The following is a 23,667-nucleotide window of genomic DNA, read 5'->3' on the forward strand; positions in this document are numbered from 1 at the left end:
ACCCACAGGGAATCACTGAAATGGTAGCACCTGCACTTGAAATGAAGATAAAACTCAATGTATGCCATGTGTCAACACAAAACCTCTCCCCAATTCCCACAAACTGGAGGAGTGGGTTGGAGTAAGGGAGGGTATATCCTCGTGGTGGGCTGAGGCCTGTCGAGTATGATGGAGACTCAGGCAAGCAAAATGCCTGATCACCTCCAAATTCTAATTTCCCTTCAAAGCCCAACTTGGTTCTTACCCTTTGGTTTCCTCAGATTGCAAGTCCATTTTGGGAAGTGGGGGAAGGGTGATAATTACAAAAGAGAGGAAAAGAAATTAAGGAGACGCAAAAGACAGCAAAGACAGAGATTTCTCATCAAAGTGTAGGCTCCGAACCTCACTGCTGTGGTGTTTCTCCCAAAACCCATAGTCCCAATCTAATCGTGGGGAAAACAGCAGGCTAACCTAAGGTGAGGAACAGCCTACAAAGTGCTTAACCAGTACTCCTCAAAACCCTCAAGGTCATAGAAAACAAAGGAAGACTGAGAAACTGCCCCAGATGGGATGAGACTAAAGACACAGGACCCTGGAAGAGGAAAAGGACATTAGTGGAAAAACTGGTGACACACAAAACAAGCCTGCAGTTTAGTCAACATGATGTATAATGTTAATTTCTTAGTTTTGACAAATGTCCCATGGTTCTTTAAGATGTTCATATTAGGGGAGACTCGGTGACAGACAATTTAAGTGACTCACTCAAGGTCTACATATCTCGAAAGAGGTGGAGCTAGGATTTGAACTAGGCCAGTTGGAGTCATACACACTATGATGCTCTTCTTTTTTTTTTCTCTCTCTCTTTTTATTTTTATTTGCATTTATTCTGCAGAATTTACTCCTGGGCCGTAAGTTTTTGTTTCTTCCGTTTCTTCTGGGATATCTTTTTCTTCTGTGCAACCTCCTCTTCTGGTTTAGGAACAATCTGCTCTTTTTCAGTAAGGATCATCTCAATGTGGCAGGGAGAGCTCATGTATGGGTAAATCCAACCATGAGCCCTGTACGTTCTACGCCACATCCTGGGGGCTTTGTTCACCTGGATGTGCTCAATGACCAGAGAATCAACATCTAAACCCTTAAGTTCAGCATTACTCTCTGCATTTTTAAGCATGTGCAGTAAAAATTCAGCACTCTTCTTGGGCCACCAACCCTGTGTCCAGTCCCACTGTTTGGCCTGGGCACACCTACCAGCTCCACCATTGTATCGACAGAATGGCACACACTGCTTCTGTAAAGTGATGTCTTTCAGATACTTGGTGGCTTTTCGGATATGCATACCCTTGATGGCCTGGGCAGTTTCACATGTGTTCTTAAAGTGAACACAAAGATTTGAACCTCTTGATTTACATGATTTCGTAGGGTTTTCTGGGTCAAGCGAATAGCGAGCCATTTTCAGAGGTCACCTCAGGCCACTTAGGGGAAGAGGAAGAGCCACTATGATGCTCTTCTGTCCCTCAAAGGGCCATCAACTTCTCCAAGGATCTGAGCTCCTTCTATGTCCCAGGCTCTCAGTGAGGCCCTAGGGATACAACAAGAAGCAAAACAGACTGGTATTTTAGTTAAGTATACAGTCTTTGTTTCATTTAATCCCCATAACAATTCTGGAAGATGAGCAGAAATGCTATTTTGACTCCCATGTTGCAAAAAAGAAGGGTGAGGCTCAGAGAAGTTAAGTAACTTGCCTGAGGCTAATAATGAGGAAGTGGGTGGGGCTAGTTAGTGACGGAGAAGTGGGTGGGGCTAGTGATGGGGAAGTGGGTGGGGCCAGGGGCCCTTGGCTTCCAGCTCCCTGCACTTACCCATCTTCCAGTCTGACTGATTACTAACATGTTCCACTCATGTCTACTGAGCACAAGCCCGCTTTACCTTTAAGCCTCATGAAGAGAGTTCTGAGCAGGACTTGGCCCTGGAGAAGAAGCTGCCCATGAATGAGTGGAAATCTAACTTGCCTCTGGAGACTGGCTATTGAGGGCTGCGATGGGAGTCTCCTCAGAGACTGAGGTCCTGATGCAGTGAAATGCGTTCCTGGTGGGACCCTTACATCCCTCTGGTCTGCAGAGATGGCCACAAGCCTGCTTCCTGAATCATGGTCATTGAAAGCCTTCCTCACCCGAACAAACGAGACACTGTACCCCAGTGCTGAGGGTGCCTCCCCTCAGCATTTTTAAAGTCTTGTTCGGCAGAGTCAGTGTCAATTTCCAGAGATAAATGAGCTGATGGTCATGCAACGATCATTCAGCTACCTGACTAACACCCACGGCCAATGTCAGAAAATCAAGGTAAGTGTGGAATGTGGGTCAGGGAGTTCTCATACAAGGGGGTCTGAATTATTCCACTTGGTTATTAACCATACAGTTGGAAGTGCTCCCTGTCACTCTTAGAATGCAGAAACTAATTAATAGTATAATATGAAAAAAATTTATAGTACTTCCACTGTAATTACATTTGCCTATTTGTGAATGAAGTACGTTTTTTACTCATCCTTGCAACCAATCAGGGCTTAGATGAATGAATGCCATTCATCCAGTCATCCACTCAAAAACATTTGCTAAGCACCTATTCTTTGCTAGGAACTGAAATGTGTAGAAAGTCAGGGTAATTAAGGCAGTTCCTGCCCTTAAGGAGTTTACGTGTAGAAGAGTTCCCAGACCTGTAGAAAGGAAAGCGTGATACAGAAGAATGAGGGCAATAATTATTGTGTTCCCCCACCCCGGGACAGGGGGCCTCAAAAGAGCAACAAAATAGATTGGCTTTGGGAGATCAGGTAGAGTTTCATAGAGGATAAGATGCTTGTGTCAATTTTGAAAGAGTGAGTTTTTTGAATGGACCAGGGGAGAACATTCCAATGTAACATTGTCACTGAGGATAAAAAATAGCAAGTGTTAGAGAAATATAAGAATGACCTGTGGATTAAAACATTTGTCCACTAATTGTGGATTCGTGGACAGAGGAAACCTGGAGTATACAGCTGCGTGCAGTGAGCAAGGCCGAAGTCCCAGTGAGGACAAATACGGCCAACACAGAGGAGGAGTCAGAGAGTGACATGGTGTATTTCTGGAAACATGAGTCTTGGCTGACTGAGCAGCCAGTGGGCATTCTGTACCGTGCCGATGCCAGGTCTGGACTATGACCCGGTTCATGGGGCAAGCCACTGAGGCCCTTGACCTCTTACTCCTGAAGGATGCTGAGCCTTTCATCTGTTCTTCCCATTCTCCTTTGACACCCTGCCCACCTTCCTTTCATCACATTTTTTTTTTAACAATAAACGCCTTTTTTACATGACCAAAGATAGAAGAGAGGAAGATTTATTTGCCTTTCTGGACTTTGATTTTCCTCAGATGGCACTCTAGCTCCTTGCCCTCTAGCACATAGCCATCTGCTCGGCCACACTGGCCTGGTCTCGAAGCCAGGCACGCCAGAAGCTTGCCGTGCTGGAACCGCGCCTCCAGAAGACTGCTGATTTTGGCATTCTTTTTTCCTTTCATCATATTTCTTCTGAATTTGCTTTGATCGTTTTGTGTTTAAAATCTCTCCCTCCTCAGGAGTCAGCTTGGCCCCCTTCTTGTGGCGTAGGGGCAGTGCGCAGTGGGGCTCGTACACTGTGGGTACGGTGTGCTCTCAATGAGCGTGACCCAGTTCTTCACCAGGGTCTTGGGGCGGACCCGTTCGTTGTTGGATGCATTGTAGACAACGTCAACAATCCTTGTTTTGTGCGTGTAACACTTGGAATCCCAGGAGAATTTTCCCACGTCCAGCCTCGAGGTATGGTACTTCTTATTGCCTCCCCGAACGTGGACTGTGTGTATGCCAAGCTTAGTGTTGGCAGCGAGGCGTCCCAGCCCATACTTCTGCTTCTTGTGGTAAGGATTTCTCTTGCCCCCAGTCCTGAAGCGTCTGTGCCAGTGGTCCTGGGAGATGCCCATCGCTCTCGGCACGGGCTGCAAAAGAGCCTTTCATCACATTTCAATATCTGACTCTCCTCTCTTTTTTTTCTAATAATTTTTTTTTTCAGGAGTGAACACAAAGCACTCACCTCTTCACTGACTTCTCTCTGTCAACCTGAAATTCCTGAGACTGAAACTTGTAGGATGCATCTGCCTCCCTGCCAAACGCACCCTCCTCCTGCAGACAAAGGGAGGCGAGAAGTCCAGCCACTCTCAGCCAACTCCCCGGGGGGCAACAGGCACCCCATCTCAAGAAGCACTAGAAAAGCCAGATCCCCTCTTCTCCTCCAATATTGCAAACCTGGAGCATTGAATAAGCAACCCTCTATTAGAGAAGAAAAAATCACATTCCTAGTGGCAGTCAGCAGGAGGCAGGGGCTCTTCCAGCTTAATGACTTGCAAATCAAAAGCATGAAAACCAGAATGCACCTTTTGAACCTCTTTCCCATTCAGCCTCGATGTCCTCATAATTTTCTCCTATAGTGTTCCTGTTATTTTTGCTACCAGAGCAATAACCTTCCTTGTGCATTTTTAAAATGTGGGAGAAGGAGCTGTCCAGTGATCTCAAAGCATATGTTTTTGATTCTCATAAGATTATGGATACCAAAGGAATAAAAATGGAAATCACTACTGCCAAGATATGAAAGAAAGTTTGCATAGTAAAATAATTTAAACCTAACATTTGGACCCAATAAGGCAAATGGAACGTTTTTTCCATATTTTTGGAAAATGTGCATTTTCTTCACATTAAGTGGTACCAATAAAAAATAATGATTCTCACTCAGTTTATTTCTATAAATTAGATTGGCTTATAGTTTTCCAGGACATGGTTTTGTATCAAGCTATATGGCAAACACCTGGGCATAAAATACACTCCGCTGTTTGCTTCCACGCGGGAGAAACGGGTCACCATTCCTCTCTTCTAAATCTAGAGCAAAGGTCAGTTAAAGCCAGTTAATATGTTTAGTCCTCTCTAGCTGCTGAGAATGAGTGTTACATCAACAACTTGTGGGGGTCCGTGAGCAAAGCCAGGAAGTCCCTCCCAGTTCTACCATTTCCCGGTTAGAGACCCAGGGATTCTGCAATCCGTGCTGGTAAGGACATTTGACTCATCCTGGAATCAGATAAAGAAACACAGAAGGCCAAAGAACAAGAAAGGGCTCGAAAACACTCTTAGGTAGAATCCGTGTATGACCACAGTTATCTAGGGGAAGTCTCCCGGCTGAGAGCACGGACATGTAATGCCAAAGAAACGGTGGGTGGATGGAGATGAGGAGATGGGGAAAGGGGAGAGAGAAAGAAAGAGGGGAGAAAAGATGGCAGAGAGAGAAGAGATTAAAGCAAATGTTAGGTCTAGAGCTCATGTCTAAAAACAAAAGAGTGTGAAGGCACAAGAAGGTTCTTCCTGCAGGGCCAAAGCTGCTGGAGACCCAAACTCAGGCAGAAATGGTGGGCTGAGCACCATGTCAGAACCAGGAGTGATGCTTCGGAGTCCATGATGCTTCAAGCTCTGCCACTCCTGGAACTTGCTGGATGCAAGCTATGGCCGCTGAGAACCCCCTTTTCCTTTTTTTTTTAGAACCCCCTTTTCTCACGATTGCACGTGACAAATTCCTTCCTTCCCCATCTCTCAGGTCTGTTGGAAAGCTCAAAGAGAGATGAATGTGAATGAACTGTGATCACTGTAAGATATTCCACACATGGAGTGTGTGCAGTGGAAAGAATGGAAGGTGGTGAATTATTTATTATTCTTTGGCTCGAGTGTCAGCTGTTTGTAAAGTCTTCATGTCCTCCAGCAGCTGAGGCACTATCCACTGAGATTTCAATAAAATTGCCTTGAATCCCTAGCCCACAAACGGTAGGAAACCAAGCATCCTTCCCAATATCCCAGAGGATTCGTAGGGGGGCTATTTTGTCCTCGTTCCCTCCTGGCTCCAATTTCCTACTCTTGCTGGATTTCCAATTCCTTCTCCAATTTTTATCTCCTGCAGGTGTTGGACTTCTTTTTTTTTTTTTTTGGTTCATCCCTGGGGCCAGCCCAAGTTCTGGCATTTCCCCCACAGTACTACGGCCACTAGACTGGGCAGGTAGAGACTTTCACTGAGGACTTGAAGATATAGGGTAGTGTTGTTAGGGTAGTGTTGTATGTACTACACACAGGGAAGCAAATGACCTAAAAATTAAATGCCAGGGATTCCTTTGTTAACTGTCCCTGGCTCCTCTGGGCACTGGAAACACCTCGCTGGTCATCTCTACACAGAGAGCCCAGCCTACCCCCACCCAAAGTGACCTCTCTTTCCCTCTCTCATCTCCCACCAAGCTACCAGCCCCCCAGTTCTGTCACTCTTCTCCCAGCCCCTCTAGTCTGGGTCTGGTGCAGGGAAATCAACCCAGGCTACACATTAAACTCTCTAGGGGGGAGGGGGGTTTAAAAACAGTGATGCCCAGATCCTACCCCAGGCCAATTACATCAGAGGCTCTGGAGTTGGGGACATGCACACAAACTTTTCCAAAGCTCCTAATGTACAAGCAGGGTTGAAAACCACCTCCAGGCTGAGGCATCTAAGCCATGTCCTGGGGCGAGCTCACCTTTTGTACCCAAAAAAGTCATCAAGGTATTTTGCTAAACAAAAGATTATTCTCTCCCTGAGAGAATTGCTGCCAATTTTTTAACTGAACATGATTTTTCCTGCCACAAATATTATCTTAAGAAATCTGCCAGCAATCCACACTTCATTTATCCAGGAGTCAGGCTCTTTCCCCAACATGAGCATTTCTGGATGAGCCCCTTGCTCTCCCCCTCCTGGCTCATTTTCCCGGGTCACCAAATAGCAGGGTGGGCAGAGAAGATCAAGGAATCCACACAAAGAGGAACCAGGTTTCATTGTTGAGCAACTTTAGGGCAGGTAGAAATTCAAAACTAAAATGGAAGGCTGACAGTATTTTGGAACCATGTGTAGAGAAACATTCTCAGCCTTCGCAAGAAAAAAGAAAAGGCAGTCCCATGGCAGTGTTTTGTTTCAAAAACAAACACAGAGATTGTTTTCTCTGAATGTTTCAGAAAACTGGGATTCTATGGAACAGTTCCATATCTATCCTATCCTTTAGTTCTCCTAACAATCAGGCGAAGGAGGAAAGCAGAGCAGGCGTTATTATGCATTTTTCCAGCAGAATGAATTTATACTCAGAGAGGGTAAGTGACTCACCCAAAGCCACACTGCTAGGACACTGCGGAGCTGTTGCTTAAATCGTAGCCCTTGTCTTAGTCTGTTCTGGCTGTTGCCACAAAGTATCATAAACTGGGTGGCATATCGAGTCTCTTCCACGATGCAGAGGGCCACTTTCTCAAATCTTCACGTGGCAGTGAGCAGGGAGGGGCAAGCCCTCTTGTGACTCAGTGAGGGCACTAATCCCATGCATGGGGGTCTCCACCCTCATGACCTCGTCAAATCCTAATTATTCCCCAAGGGCCCCGGGTCCTACCTAATCCATCACACTGGGGGAGAAGGGTTTCAACGTAAGAATTTGGGGGGTGGGCCACAAACATTCAGTCCCTACCCGTCCTCTTTCTCCAATTGAGGCACCCTTTCTTACCTCATCATGCCTCTTCCTTTGTGTCACCTAGCTACCAGTGAGTCTCTATGCTTGGGGTGCGTGTGCAGGTACACACACACACACACACACACACACACACACACACACACACCTGCCTTCACGGCCGGGGAGGCCACATTCCCTGTACACATGCCTCCTAACAAGGGGTGATCAAGGAAGAACACGAGATGCCCAGGACCATCTGCCTTCTGTTTCTGGGATGGGAGATGAGAAAGCAAGCTTGTCACCTGTGACCCACTGACAGGGCCCTTTTCTGCCCATTTCTCCTTTTGTCCCCTGCTGTGCCCTCATGCGCTCCGCTCTGAGATGCTGCAATTCTTCTCTCAGGAAAGGAGCTGATGTCAGGCCCTGCCTTTGTCTGAACAAGTCCATGTCACCTGTCCCTGAGGGAAAGCATTTTAGACTCTGTCTTTGTTGGGAAAAAGAATGGTAATTCATAACCTTCTAGAATTAGGCCGAACACAGAGCCCCAGGAATGCTTGTTGACTGACTGATTCTTGGATCTCAGAGCTGGAAGGGCTCAGTGGAGGTCATCTCCCGGCCTTCAGACAGAGATAGGACACTGCCCCTGCCCCCACCTGTGCACAAATCACAGGCCCTGTGGCCTTCTGTAGGGTGCGCCAAGGGTGTCCAGAAGCAGAGATAGCCCGCTCCCCAATCGCAAGGGAAACTGAGTCCTGCTCCCTTCTAAGCAGAGTTGCTGTCATGAAGCTAAGTGTTCTTGGGGCTGCTAGGCCAAAGAGGGGACTCTGGGGTATCAGTCTCCTATCCAGTTCCTGTGGAATGTTTGTGCCTTTGAATAATTTCTACAAGGCCCTTCGGCTCCAGGCTCTGCAGACAACCTTGTGTGAGAGACAAGAGGACGATGAGATGTCCTAAAAATGCCTCTTTAAAACCCGTCGCTTGATAGGACCTATATCACCACCTATTGCAGGGAACATAATAAAATCTCTCCCCCTCCGCCCTTCCACCCTCCCCCTTGTGCTCCCCGAGATGCAGGCTTGGGGACTGAACACATATGGGTCTAGTTGGTTGATCGGGTGTCCTCCAAGGCTGTAAATTCAGACGGTCACAAATCAGCTTCAGGGAAACTTCAGGCCCAGACACGCACATGCTCACATTCAAGTCCTGGTGTCCGGGCTGAAATATGGCTGCACGTGGTCCCTTCTGCATCGCCGGCCTGCCGGAGATGCCACCCTGTCAGAGATGGTTTATGGAGTGGCCAGGAGGCCAGAACACAGTGGCCAGCTACCACCCCAGCCGAGGCGCCCTGAGGCTTTGATCTCCTGCTGCAAGCCCAGCGTCAGCAGCCCCAGCCAGCCATTCCCGCACACAGGCCTGAAATGTGGCTTTCCAAAGCACCCGGGGGGCTCTGGGCTCCTCCCGCACCCCACCAAGGCATTGTCAGTGCTGACGCTTTTCTTTCCCTAGTAGTAACTCTTGGTGACATCCCATTGTCACCAACTACCCACAGAGCACCCCTGGTCCTTTTCCTTTCCTGGTGCTGACAGCTGACACAGAGCCTGCTCACACTTTGCATGAAAATGCTCCTTCTTGGAGGCCCTCCTCCAAGAATCTGAGCTTGAATGCAGACAGGACATTAACTCAGAGCAAGTTTCATACACTGGGTTTTCTGAGTCCTAGGAGGTACCCTGGCCTGGTCAATCAGGAGCCAATTTACACTGCTCTCCAAAGTTTGTGCCATCATAATGCTTTCCTGGCCCCAAGAGAAGTTCAAAGGTGAGACTCATTTGGGAAAAGCACACAGTACCAGCCTGGAGCTCTCGAGCTGCCCCAGCAGGGCTTTGTAACCTCGAGTGTGTGGCAAACTCACAGCAGAGCTTGACAAGAGCCCAACTGGTGCCTGGGTCCCCTTCCCACAGATGCTGATTGGTCTGAGGTCCAGAGATTTGTAGAGCTCTTAAAGGTGCTCCTCCACGTACAGCTGAGGCTAAGAACAACCAAGTGAGGACAGTGTCACTTTTCCCCAGAGTCTCTAAGGCATCCCCCCAGCTGGGTGAGGAGAGTTTGGGAGGTATCCCAACACTCTAATTACCCTTCTATCACCCCGTCATTCATTCCCTGCCATTTACTGGGCACTCACATTGTGGGAGGCACTGTGGGTTAGCCCTAGTCTAGCTTCTTCAGAGAAGCAGAGCCAACAGGATGCTTGTATATATAAATATATATACATCTATAGAGAGAGATTTATTATCAGGAATTGGGTCACATGATTATAGAGACAGAGGCGCCCCAAGATCTGCAGTCAGCAGGCTGGAGACCCAGGAGAGCTGCTAGCATTGAAAGTTCCAGTCTGAGTCCAAGTCCAAAGGCAGAAGAAGGCTGATGTCTGAGCTTGAAGACAGGCAGAGAGAGCCAATTCTCTCTTCTCAGTCTTCTGTTCCTTTCAGGCCTCCGAGGGACTGGATAAAGCCATCCCACATTCGAGAGGACAATCTGCTTTACTCAGTCTACAAATTCAAATGTTAATCTCATCTAAAAACACCCTCACGGGCTCACTCAGAATAATGTTTAATCAAATATCTGGGCACTTCGTGACTGAGTCAAGTCGACACATAAAATTAACTGCCACATGCTGTTCTGGGCACCTCGGCGAATATTAAAAAGATCTGGATCCTTGCCCTCAAGGAGCTGCCAGTCTCATGACAAAGAAAGATATCCATGGAGAGCTGGTCTCCACGGCGTAGTGCGGCCATACAGAGAGGACAGCGGGGGCTCAGAGGAAAACATCTGAGCCAAGATGGTCACCCAAGTCCTCCTGGAGAAACCGGCATTAAGCTGGGCTGAGAGGCTATTGTGGGTTGAATTGCATCCAACGAAAGCTATGTTTAAAGTTCTAACTCCCAGTAATATGACCAGAATGTGATCTTATTTGGGAATAGGATGGTTGCAGATGTCACTAGCAAAGATGGGGTCATGCTAAAGTAGAGTGAGCTCTGAATCTGATATGACTGATGTCCTTATAAGAAGAGGAAAGAGACATAGAGAGATGGCTTCACCAGAAGCTCACAAGACAAGCCGCACAGAACATTTTCTCCCTCAGAGCCCTCAGAGGACTCAACCATGCTGACACCCTGATGTCAGGCTGCTGGCCTCCAGAGCTGTGAGAGAATAAGTTTCTCTTGTTCTGGGCCACCCAGTTTGTGGTCCTTCGTTATGGCAACCCTAGCCAACTAAGAGGCTAGGACAAGTGGGGTGGGGAGGGAGACCCGGGAGAAGCAGAGGTGGCAATAAATAGTACCTGGGAAGGACAAGGAACAACACAGCTAGAACAATGAATTTCAGAAAAATAAAAAATGATAGAAAACAGGAATCCAAGCTGCCAATTCCCCAGCAATCCCACCGTGCTGCCCCATCTTGGAAATGTCTTACCCCTCCACCCACGTAATGTAAATGAGTGCTCCCTTCCTCTTTCTTGCCTTCTCCCCCTCCCTGGGCACAGTGATTGTGAGCATGGGCATGTGACCCAAACATCCTTCTTGGCCACGGGAATTGGTCCACGGTTGGGCACGAAGCCAAGGCAAGCCAATTAGAGCCTTTCCCTGGGACTTTTTATTTTTACTATTATTAAAACTTGTAGAAAAGAGCCCTTTTCTCTGCTCACAGGCCTGTGAAACATGAACTTGAAGCTGCCCTCAGCCACGTCCTGGTAATATAAATAAATAAGGAGATAAAATGACACTTCTATCACTCGTGCCCCTGGTTCTAGAACACCAAGGTTTTTGGAGCTACATCTGGATTTTTATCCCTTTCCAGTTCTTCCATCAATTCTGTGAACGCCCCGCAATAATCTTACACATAAAAACAAAAATAACTTTGTTTTTATACTGACTCAAATGGATTTCTGCCACTAGCTACCGAAGGAGCCTCAACTAGTACATCATGGGAGAACACATATTGCCCACATCCTAAAGAGCTTTGATGCCAGGCTGCAGGGTGTATTTTTAACCCTATTAGCTAGAGATTATTAACTGGAGTCTATACGATCTGGCTTTAGGGTTCCCCATGAAACTCTAGAAAATATGTGCAAAATGCACACAAATGTGCACCCGTCTGGGAAAAGGCAGCATAAATTCCAACACGTTCTCAGTAGCAGAGCCCTTGACCACCCCCCAAAGAAGGTTAAGAACCACTGACATGAGCAACGAGGAGCCATACAAACATAAGAATCACAGAACCTATTATCCTCCACAAACAATTCTTAAGTACCTCAGATAGCCAGTCATCTCTTCAACAAACATGCTGTCCATTCCAGGGTCAAGAGCTGTTGGGGATGTGAAGATACATATGATATAATTTTATCAAGGAGTTCAGTCACCTTGGGGTGGGGATGGGCATCCACATGATTTCAGTAGAAGGTGAGAGAGGGTAAACAATGTAATAACAAGGCAGAGGAGAGTACCTAGAACATTTTCCACAGCCTGAAGGAGCAGTCATGTTGTGGCCCTCAGACTAGACTGACTAGCAGCATCAGCATCTCCTGGACACATATTAGAAACACAGATTTCAAGCATCACCCCAGACTTTCTGAATCCGAATCTGCACGATCCTCCAAAGGAGGTGTATGCAAATTAGTTTGAGATGCACGCACCCAGGTGGTTCTCAGTGTAGCGTAAATATGATCTGACAGGGAAGAAAACCCGGCCGGAAGAGGCAGAAGCAGGGACGGCAGTTGCCCGGGTGTGTCACACATATCAAGCCGGGTCTCCTTCGACAGGGGATATATACGGGGACATTAGCTGCTCGGAGCACAGGATGCAGTGGGCCGCAGTGTGTGAGCCCAACCCTAGAAGCAGCCCTTGGTCCTGCTCGATGCTGCGCCTGCACCACAGACATATGGTCTCCTTGAGCGGCCAGGGTGACACCAGCATACTTCACATGCATCGGCACACTCAGAGGGGATTAGCTAACATCTGGGGAGCACGGCCTGCTGTATTCTGCTGGTTTGTGGAACAAAGGAGCACAAGAAGGCTCTTGGAGTGCCTCAGCACCAGCCCAACACGGCACCAGTGGGGCAGGGGGCTTCCCAGAAGGCAGCAGCCCCATCACTAGGCTTCAGATGACCCCAGCAGACAGACACACAGACAGACAGCAGAGCTGAAAGGCTAGGGCATCAAGAACTCAGGGTGTAGGGAATAGTAACAGCAATTAGGCCAAAAGGATTCCCCTGGTTGTTCGCTTAGTTTTAGAAATGCCACATTAGGCAAAGTTGAGCCCCTTTGACTCACAGTGGGCGCTGTGAAACTTCAAGAGGCACATAGAGTAGGTTTTAGTTCTCAGGCACTAATCACAGAACACTTGCCATCTGTGTGAGGCAGCCAGGGCTGCCATAACCAAATACCATAGGCGGGGTGACCTAAAAAGCAGCAATCGATTTCTCACAGTCTTGGAGCCTGGGAAGTCTAAGGTCAAGGTGCCAGCTGATATGCTTTCTGGGGAGGGCTCTCCTCCCGGCTTGCAGACTGCTGCCTCCCATGACAGGAAGAAAGAGAGCAAGCACGTGCCCTGGTATCTCTTCTCCTAAGGGTACGAATCCTATCGTGAGAGACCCCCACTCGTGACCTCATCTAACCCTAATTGCTTCCCAAAGGTCCCACCTCCCAATACCATCACATGGGAGGTTAGAGCTTCAGGCCATGAACGGAGTGAGGGTGGATAGTCAAGTCAGTTCCCAGCACTGTCCTGCCATAGGTAGGAAGCCTTCAGAGCAGACTCGAAAATACTAGCAAAGATGGACATGACAGAGATGCATCTGGGGAAAGCAGACAGTCCGGGAATGTCTGCAGCAGGAGTCGTAAGGGTTTTCTGTTCAGGGCAATCAAGCTATTAAAGGATGTAGGTGTTTGCAGCAAACATGCCAAATGTGCCAAGAAGTTCATCGTAATAATGACCACCACCAGTTCCGAGTACTCGGTATGAGCTAGAGGCACATTATGAGCTAGGCTTTATATACATGGTCTCATGTAATGCTCTGAACTACTGTGTAAAGAAGCTACTATTGCTCATCCCCATTTTCAGATGATGAGACCAGGGCTTTAAAATGTCAATTAGCTGCCTTAAGTCTTACAGCTAGCTACTGGCAAAGCTACCCAAGATCTCTCTGACTTCAGGTGCCTGTTAAAATGCTGTAAGAATTTTTCATTCCTTGGCACATGAGAAACATGCCCAGGACCTACGCCTAGACTTGTAGGTCACCTTTCAGGTAGGGAGTCATTCCTGGTGACTCTGGAGAGGATACATAGAGAACAAAGCCCAGCTTGATGTGCAGGATCCATCACTCCTTAGTTTCATGTTTTAGGTTTATCACCTCTGTCTTGTCACCATATTTTCATACACTGATTTCTTCAAACTCAACCTATGGTGAATTTAAAAGGCAATTTGGGAATGGTAGACCTGGAGCTTGTGTTGATTTGCTGACACTCATCTCCACGCTTCTAACCCTGGAATTAGCTACTCAGTTGGTAAAATGAGTAACTTCTGGGCTTCACACATCCTATCTGTCAAGGCAGTATTTTTATATTTACAAATTTCAAAGAGGAAAATAACTTGTCACTCTCAATCAATAAACCTGGCTTTTTGCAAAGGAACTGCTAAGAAGTTTTCCTCTAAGTTTCCATTCCAAGGACTTGCCTCGAGCAAAGAGGCCAACAGACTTTGTCATGAATGAATCCGCAGATTCTGTGGGAATGTTTTCTTCTGAGCCTAAGAATCGCCTGTCCATATGCCACCTTCATTCCCAATGGAAGGAGAAAAAGTGAAAATAAAAAACCACGAAGCCAGGATTTTTCAGATGCAAGAGAGTATGGCTAACAACAGATCTGGCCTGAAGGCAGGACCAGGGGCCACCACCATACACACAGCGCTCCCCGGCTCCTCACCTGTGAAGTGAGGGGCGGCACCATGGACGCGTCAGACCTGCAGCTCAGGATCCCACGGGTGATGAGTGTCATGGTGACATTTGTGTACCAGCCCCAGTTCCGACTCCTGGGAAATGCCCAACCTGCTTACATCATTCACTCCAAGGGAGCTCCTCAGTTTTGATCGGAAGAATCTCAAAATAAGAAGCTTTAGCCTACACCATCCCAGACAGATGGAAACGCATTCTCTCGTTCAAGTTCTTCTAAAAGTATACACGACACTGGACAGTAGCCAGTGTCTGTGTCTCAACAGCTTTCTTGAGCCGTAAGTTCTTTATCTCTGGCCTAAATTTCTTCTACTGAAATAAAAGATCAGATTTCCTTTATATTCTGGGTCATAAAATTATTTCTATTTGGCAATAGTAATTTAACTGCTTTCCAATCTGCTCTTTTCTTATTTTGTTTTTATTATTAATTTTAAAATTATTAGTTATCTTAAACACGTGCAAAGGTGTTGAAAATAATATAACAGCAACCTGCATGCCCACTGCCTAGATTTAATGCATGCTCCCACATGGCCATTTTTGCTAAAGCAGAGAGAGCAGTGGTTCTTCAAAGATAGGAAGCACTACAAATATGGTCAGTCACCTGCCTACGTTCAATCCACTGCCTTTCGTTCTCTGCAGAGGTAACACCACTAGGCATTGGTGCATCTGCCTCTCATGCAGGTTTTTATATGTTTACTACATATGTATATACACATAGCAATATCAAGCCGTCTTCGTGAACTTCTAAATGTATATCAGTGGTATCATATTGAGTTCATCATTTTAAAAATTGCTTTCTTTTCTTCAACCAAGCTTCTTCAGATGATGGATAATTAAGTTGATCCCAAGTTTTTGCTGGGGATCAACATATAGACAATGCTACTATGAAGACTCTTGCTAATGTTTCCTTGTACACATACAGGAAACGTTCTCTAGGGCCTACATATCTAAGTGTTTGCCCCGATGTCCAGCTTTACTAGCAATAAATTTTTATATCTTTACTGGACATTTATGTTGTCCTTTTTGTGACTTGCCAAATAAAAATCTTTGACTGCTTTGAGTATTGGGCTACTTTCCTCTCCATTACTGATTTGTAGGGATTTTTATATGTTTCAGATACTAATCCTGTATCGATGTATATGCTAAAAATATCTTCTACTCTGTGGCTTGTCTTTTCACTTTGGCTATGGTTGCTTTTGTCATGCAGAAGTTTATAAATCATTTGTGTTATGGTTTGGTTTTTCTGTGTCTTGTTCAAGCAGTGCCTCCCTTTCCTGGGGTTGTAAGTATATCCTCCTGGTCAACCTCACCTAGACTACGTGGTCTCAGTGTCTACCATCTTTCCTCTTCAGTGCTTTTAAAAGTATCACAAAGATGATTTGTTGCTATCATGAAAGACATAGATGATTATTACAGAAGATCTAGGAAAAGCAGAAAGAAAATAAATCAGTACATCATTAGGTCACTTTTAAGATAACTCTTATTATCCTTGAGTGGAATCATCCATCCACCAGGGCGTCCCCACTTATAGCCCCTTTCTACATCACTGAACATAATATGTTATATGGTGGACAGGACTGAGCTTTGGAGAAAGACAGATCTGGGTCTGATTCCTATTCTACCACCTTCCAGCTGATTTATCTTGCATATGACATTGACTTCCTCTGAACTTCGGGTCTCCTCGTCTGTAAGATAAGAACAATGACTCCCACATTGTGTTGTTATTGTCCCATTTTATGTCAAATTTCATACGTCAAGCCTATAACTGGCAAAATCTTTCCTTAAAGAATCCTGTGAGCCCCTGTCTACCAGGGTGCAAAGTTCCTGGAGAAAAGTAAGAACAGAGCCATAGACATGCTTGTTGGCTCAAGCCCAAGTTACGGGCAGGGTCCCAGGAAAGACAAATTCTGTGTAGTCGGTAAAGCTGCTACCATGCCAGGGCATAACCATCCTAGGGGCTGTTCCAGTAGTCACCAGATCCCTTCATTTATAAAAGCACACTACAGACACAGTGCCTAAAACGGCATGGAAACTAGTTGGAGAACAAAAGCCACCAGCTGACCTCATCCTCAGTACCTCCCCACTCAAAGGAGTTAATTAGCAAAAGGGAAAACAACTGACTTTTTTGGTATTATATAATTCCATTGTATTTTTGCCAGGTATCAGATTTCACGACTCACTGCCATGTGCCACGTCATGAAAGAACTTATTGTTACATACACAAAACAAGAACAAGCTCACCACGCTGCAAGAAGTATAATTCCACATTCTTTGTCTCACTACAGTTGAAATCTTCAGGTTAATAGGCAATTACACTCACAAAACATGTTGTGCTTAGAATGAACATGGCTCATGTTGAGATGGCCCTCGCCTGAAGAAAGACTATTTTTAGGAAGCTTGGCAAAGAAAATTAAAGTTTTCAGCCCAAGCATGCCCTGCCAAATAACTAACTCCACCAAATTCTCTATTATCAAAAGAAAAAAAAAGGCAACAAAATAATGAAATCTTTCTTTTGACCATTTTGGGGAATTCTCTTCCCACGTCTAACTCCCCTTCAGCTTTCAGAATTTCCTTCACAGAATTGTGCGTATACCTTCCCTGCAGGATGGTAGTATTTGAAAGTCAACTGGAAGTCATCTGATTAGAATCTCTTGTCTTTCCATGTCTTGAAGGGATCATGGAGCCTTTTTACTTAAAGTGAGAATATGATTAGAGCAGGACCAGTTTTGCTTTCAAGGATCCCAGGGCTGTGGACCTCAGATGAAGAATTCCAAACTATTCTCGGAAACAGTTAAAATCCTTTAAAACATAAAAACTGAACCCCAAATGTACTCTTTATAGTTATATGAATCCAAATTATTTCATTTTCTACTAAAGACTGAGCTTTTGACAAAATATGTGTGTGTTGGGCCAAGATTCTCCCCCTTGGAGACAATGGAGTAAGTGTCTGAAGATACAGGCTCTGGACTTGGCATTGAGACTGCTCTGAGCAGCAGTTCCTTGGAGGTTAGATGAGCATCTTTTTTAAACGTGGATCACTGTCTCCTAACTCGTCCCCCTATCTGTAGTTTCTCACCTCTTCTCATCCACCGTTGACACGAATGGGTCTCAGAGTGGCCCCAGACCAGCAGCATCAGTACCACCCAAGACCTTGTGAGAAATACACACTCTTGGGCCCCCACACTGGACCTACTAATTCATGAACTCCGGGGTGGGGCTCAGCATCTGTGTTTTAAGAAGCGCTCCAGGTAGGATGCCTGGGTGGTTCAGTCAGTTGAGCATCTGGCTCTTGTTCTCAGCTCAGGTCTTGATCTCAGAGAGTGAATTCAAGACCTGTGCTGGGCTCCACGCTGGGTATGGAGCCTACTTAGAAAAAAAAAAAAAAAAAAGTCCTCCAGGTCCTCCAGGTGATGCTCATGTGCACTAACACAGGTGAGCCTCGTCCTGCACTGAAGCCTTGCAGTGTGGGTCAAAGCTCCTTAACACAGCTCTGAAAGACTGTCATGACCAGTCTCCTTCAGCCTCCAGGTTCATCCTCTGATTCCCTCCATCCCCCAACTCCACCCCTGCAGGGGACCATACTACAGAGCAATGCTGACTTACTGAGGTGCCGCCTCCTCCATTAAGCTTTTTCTTCCTCTATCCCCATCCAGTTAATCATCCTTTGTCTTCTGGTTTTTGCCCATGTCCCATGTTTAAGAGCACCCTGTGAAAGGGTTGGAGACCTTGGTCTACTCCACTAGCCTATGAGGCCTTTGGAGACCTACAGTCATTCACATTTCCTTTCATCAACTATTACTGAGCACCAGGCACACAGGTGGGCACTCAGGATATAATGGTGCGGATGGAACTGCCATCCTCTGATTCCTAAATCTTCATCACCTAGCACAGTTATGTTGTGATAATTTTTTAAAAAATGAGAATGGGGAGATTCATGTTAGTCTCTCTCTCTCTCCCCTTACTAGCCCTTTTTTTCTTTAATTGTTTATTTGACTGTCATTGACACGCAATGTCATATTCGTTTCAGGTGTACAACACAGTGACTCAACAAGTTTGAACATGATGCTGTGTTCACCACAAGTGTAGCTACCATCTGACTGGGAGCCTTCACCCATTGGGCGCATCCCCCACCCTCCTCTCCTCAGGCAACTATCAGTTTGTTCTCTGTGTTTACAGGTCTGATTCTACTTTTTTTGTTGTTTATTCATTTGTTTTTGTTTTTTTAGATTCCACATATGAGTGAAATCATATGGTATTTGTCCATCTGACCTATTTCATTTAGCATAATACCCTCTAGGTCTACCCATGTTGTCCATGAATTGTATTAACGTTGTCAGTGGATTGAATTCCCAGCTGTGATATTGTGCTATAGTTATACAGGATGTCACCCACAGGGAAAGCTGGGTGAGGAGCATATAGGATCTTTCTGTATTATTCCTACAACTGCATATGAATCTACAATTACCTCAAAATAGGGGCGCCTGGGTGGCTCAGTCAGTTTAGCATCTGACTCTTGATTCCGGCTCAGGTCATGATCTCAGGGGTGTGAGATCAAGCCCTACATCAGGCTCTGTGCTCAGTGTGGAGCCTGCTTAAGAGTCTCTCTCTCCCTCTCCCTCGGCCCCTCCCTCACCCTCTCTCTAAAAATAAAAAATTAAAAAATAATAATTATCTCAAAATAAAAACTTTTTAAAAAGCTCTCGGATCCTTCAAGAGAAATTCATCTGTCATGCAGACACTATATAGGACTTTTCATTCCACTAATACACTCATAAATGCTATTATGAGCATCTATAGGAGATGGACATATGGATGTTAAATAAAATTTTGTGGTAATCATTTCACAATACAGGAAGCCAGGTCATTATGCTGTATACCTTGAAATATACCTGAAGTGCAGACTGCAGTTCTAGCTCAATAAAACTGAAAGAGGGAAAAATGAGAATAAGGAAATTGGGATTTAGTATCTACTCCAACCTCTCCAAAATCCTTAGGTTCTCTTTCAAGACTCTCCATGATCTGACCCTGGCCTATTTATCCATAATTAAGCTCCACTTCTCTCCTATATGGTCTGTCTGGTCCTCACTGGCCTTTCCCGTCTCTTCTGCCCAGCCAAATTATATTCTTCTTTCAAAGCCCAGAGCAGATCCCATGACATCCAGCAAACCATTCCTGACAATCTGAGCCTCTTTGTTTATTATCAGTATTTGTTAACCATGTCATTCCATCAACTATTACCTTGTATTATAAGCCATTGTGTATGCATTTCAGCTTTATAGCCCCAGCTAGATCTCAAATATATCTCCAGGATGACAAGGCCTGGTTCTCCCTCCTTCCCTGAAGGCAGGTAGAGCAGAATGATTAAGAACAGGGACTCTGGACTCAGAAAGACCATGTTCTAACCCTGGCTCAAAAGAAGCAACACTGAGGTCCCGAAGTTCTCGACATTTAAATATTGTGGAATCATACAATGCAAGATAAGTCCTTTTTGCCTTGGTTTCCCCAACACCCTTGTGTTCCTCTCCCTGCAACTGCCTGGTATTATAAGGGATGATCCAGTGAGATCCCTGAGCGAGTATCCACAAAGAAAGTGGCCATGGGGGTAAAAATAAACACATGGGTGTGATTCTTAAAGTATCCCTTATGTATAAAATTATTCCATGTGAAGCATGCATCCTGAAGCTGCAAAATAAATGTTGTTGTGAATGCAAATACCCAGTCTTCAAACTTAAGTTGATAAAAATATCCTGTATCTTTATCCTAATAGAGGAAGCAAGCAATTCACTTTTAAATATTTATCCTGACTTTCATTAGAAGACCAGACGTTTGAAAACAGTCAATGACTTTTAGCTTTTCAAAGCTTTTGGCTTGACTGGCTTATCCGACTTGAGAAAGCAAAGATAAAAATCTTGCCAGTGATATTTTAAGAGTGGCTAAAATCTGATGAAAGCTTTTGAAAGAACGTGTGCAAAGGGTGATGCAGGGGGTAGGTCTGCGGCCGATCTCTTCCCTCTTCCCATGAGGCATGTCCTGGAAGCTGGTCCCAGGGGGCCAGCGGAGGCTACAGAGGGTGAGGTGGAGGGAACTCTGGTCTCAGGTGTCCGGTTGAGGACACGGGTGCCCAGTGAGAACTGCTGACGCTTGTGTGGAGTTTTCCACCTCACATTTGCTTTCTTAGCTTCTCAGAGGTGCCAACTGGAGGCTGTGAATGGACAGGAGATGCCTCTTTGGCGTGCTCCAGTTGAAAAGTCTGATAAGTAACGGCCGGAGCTGGGAGCAACTTCCCACAGGAAGTCCGCTTTGCTTCAGTGCTAGAAATCAGTGTGACATCTAGCATAGCCAAGTGTCCCTGCAGGACCCCACTGGGAAATCACTGGAGTTTTATGAGGTTAGCTGCAGTTTTTGTGTAAACAACATAACGTTTTATGATGGGAAACCTAGCCCTTTGCTTTTTATGTAAAAGCATCGATTAAGGCTTTTTTAATGTTTGAGATGTAAAGAAGTGTGAAAAACTAATGTTGTTTCAGAAATGGTCCAAGGAAAAAGATAATGCAGTAGCTACAAGTTTAATGACCTTTCTCATAAAATTATGTAGGGGATTTGTGATAAGTGTGGCAATAAAAATGGTTTTGTTGCCTCTAATTTTCCTAGCTGTGGATTAAATGTTTTCTAATGGATAATACCATTACTATCTATATTCATCATCTATTCTGGCATGGATTAAATATACTTCCAAGACAAATATCAATAAATTCACATACTATATTCCTTAATTAAAATACTTTCAATAGCAAAGTTCCTTTATTTTTGTGATTCTTTTCAGTGGGGAAGGGGTGTCACCAACATTACCTTTTGTAAAAGACAATCTCAGTAACAACCACATTCAAATGGTGGCTACATGTCATTATGCATTGGTCAAAATCCACAGAATGAACACCAAGAGTGAACCCTAATGTAAACCATGGACTTTGGGTGATAATGATGTGTCAGTGTATGTTCATCAATTATAACACATGTACCACTCTGGTGGGAGATGTTAATAGTGGGAGACAGTGGGAAAGCCCAAGGGTTATATGAGAAATCTCTGTACTTTCTGCTCAATTTTGATGGGAAGCTAAAATTGCTCTGAAAAAATACAAAGTCTATTAAAAAATTCTCTGGAGTGTGCGTGTGCGTGCGTGCGCGTGCGTGTGTGTGTGTGTGTGTGTGTGTGTGTTAGTACTGGGGGTTAACTTCATTTTCTGGTATCTGTGGTCTAAGCCTAAACGTCCTTCTGTTTCACCCCTCATGACATGTTGGAAATCTTTCTAAAATGCACTGGTCCTAGTGCTGGGAATGGTGGCTCCCACACTTGCTTGGCTACAAGACACTCATTTCCCTAGAGTCCCACACACAAGACTAGAGGGAGATTGGCCTGACTGTGAGTGCTCCCACGGCACACCCTGGAAATAGCCTTCTGGACTAAATCTTTGGCACAAGAGTAAGATGCTGCTGTTTGCCTTTTTCTTGTAAAATTGAGGTTGGAGGGAAAAAGGAGAAACCCCAACAAGGACCTTTTCTGAGGATTTCTAATCAAGGCCAGACCCTAGCCAAGGTTAATCTCATGTGATCGCATGTGCCCATTATCAAATTAACCAGCTTTTGTCCTCAGGTCTTCATAAGAGAACACAATATCTGGAAGGTCAGAGCAATTACTGGGATTTCCAGAACACTTCTTGTCTGAGGCCCCTGAGCATGTTAGGGCAGAATGGGATTGTCTGGTTTACTTTAGGCAGCACTGATCAGCGGAGAAAATGATGCGCCAAGGCGGAGGTGCCCAGCAGGGGAGGACGTCACACAAAGAAAATGACTATTTCTTCCGAAGTGGGCAGAGAGTAGAGGGAGAATCCAGGACTAGGACACCTCCGGATGGACCCTGCTGTGGCCACTCAGCCCCCCCACCGCCCCCCACAAACACAATGGCATGCACCCTCTTTCCCTAAGGAGCACTCAGGGCTCAGCCCATGGTTAACAGACTTCCAAGACAAGATCAGGGAATGTCAGAACAATGTGGTGATGCCCCAACACTAGCAACGCCGTAAGTCACATACTCATTCCCTCGTTCAATTTTCAGTGGGCTAGTGCTCTGAGTTAGGCTGGGGAGACGCACGCGCTCGATCAGCTTATGACCTGTCTTTGCACAGTGTCCCCCTTGAGAGAAGCAGAAACAAAGCAGACACATATCCCCAGGTGCAGGTTGCCTGCCTGGGCAGTCAGCCCCAGTCCTTCACCAGAGGGCAGTCCTCGTCCTCTGGCAGAACTCAGCTGCCTCCCATCTGCCCCCGCCGCCCTGCCCTCGACCCCAGGGCTGACCTGCAGAGACCACACTTATTAAAGGAGAGAGGTCACTTACCCCTGTTCTTGCCAAAGTTGGCTCATTATGGGCCGAAACTGCTGAATTACATGTGGTGTTTTACGAGACCATCAGGTGTCGAGGAGTGATGGAGCGAAGGGTGCCATGCAGACTCTGACACAGGCCACAAAGAGGGGTCTCAGGAGCCTTGCTGGTGAGGCCACTCCTGCTGCTACCCAGGGCGCCCACATTCACAGCCAAATGTGAGACCGTGTGTTTGCACCGTGGTCTCCCCAAATATTACCACCACGACCGCCAGCCCCCGCTCCCCCGCGCCGACCAGGAGAACAATTCAATTTCTATATCCTTCATTTTTTCTTTCATTAAAGGAAAATCACTTCCCTAGGAAAATACACACTGAAAAACTTAAATTGCATTTTTAAGTGAAAGGGAAGATGTTTTCCAAATAAAAGACAGGGGTGGGGAGAGAGACAGAGACAGAGAGAGAGACAGAGCCAGAGAGATTCCTTCTTACATTTCAGGCTAAGAGTAAGATCTGGGACTTCCAAAAAGGTATGGCTCTTAGAAACTGATTAATTTTTAGATCTTAAAAAGCCATACAGTCTCTTTAAAGAGCAATGAGAGCCTGATTCAAGTTGTTAAATTTTATGTTGTGTGTAATGTTGTAATCGATGTCAAACCTTTCACATTTTCTTACCACTGACATTGGACAGTCTACTCCACTCAAGGGCTCAGTTACCGGAGTCGAGATTAAGTAACCTAACCAGGAAATAAGGGCAGAATGGAATTTT

At 45.7% G+C, this 23,667-nt stretch overlaps 2 pseudogenes; both read right to left on the reverse strand.

Moving 5' to 3' along the window:
• Positions 1-819: 819 nt before the first annotated feature.
• On the reverse strand, positions 820-1,444 carry LOC118548892 (large ribosomal subunit protein uL22 pseudogene; annotated as a pseudogene).
• A 1,900-nt stretch (positions 1,445-3,344) lies between these two features.
• On the reverse strand, positions 3,345-3,962 carry LOC118548885 (small ribosomal subunit protein eS8 pseudogene; annotated as a pseudogene).
• Between the last annotated feature and the right edge of the window lie 19,705 nt (positions 3,963-23,667).

This window comes from Halichoerus grypus, chromosome 10, assembly GCF_964656455.1.
Source record: "Halichoerus grypus chromosome 10, mHalGry1.hap1.1, whole genome shotgun sequence".
In the NCBI taxonomy this organism is placed as follows: Eukaryota; Metazoa; Chordata; class Mammalia; order Carnivora; family Phocidae; genus Halichoerus; species Halichoerus grypus.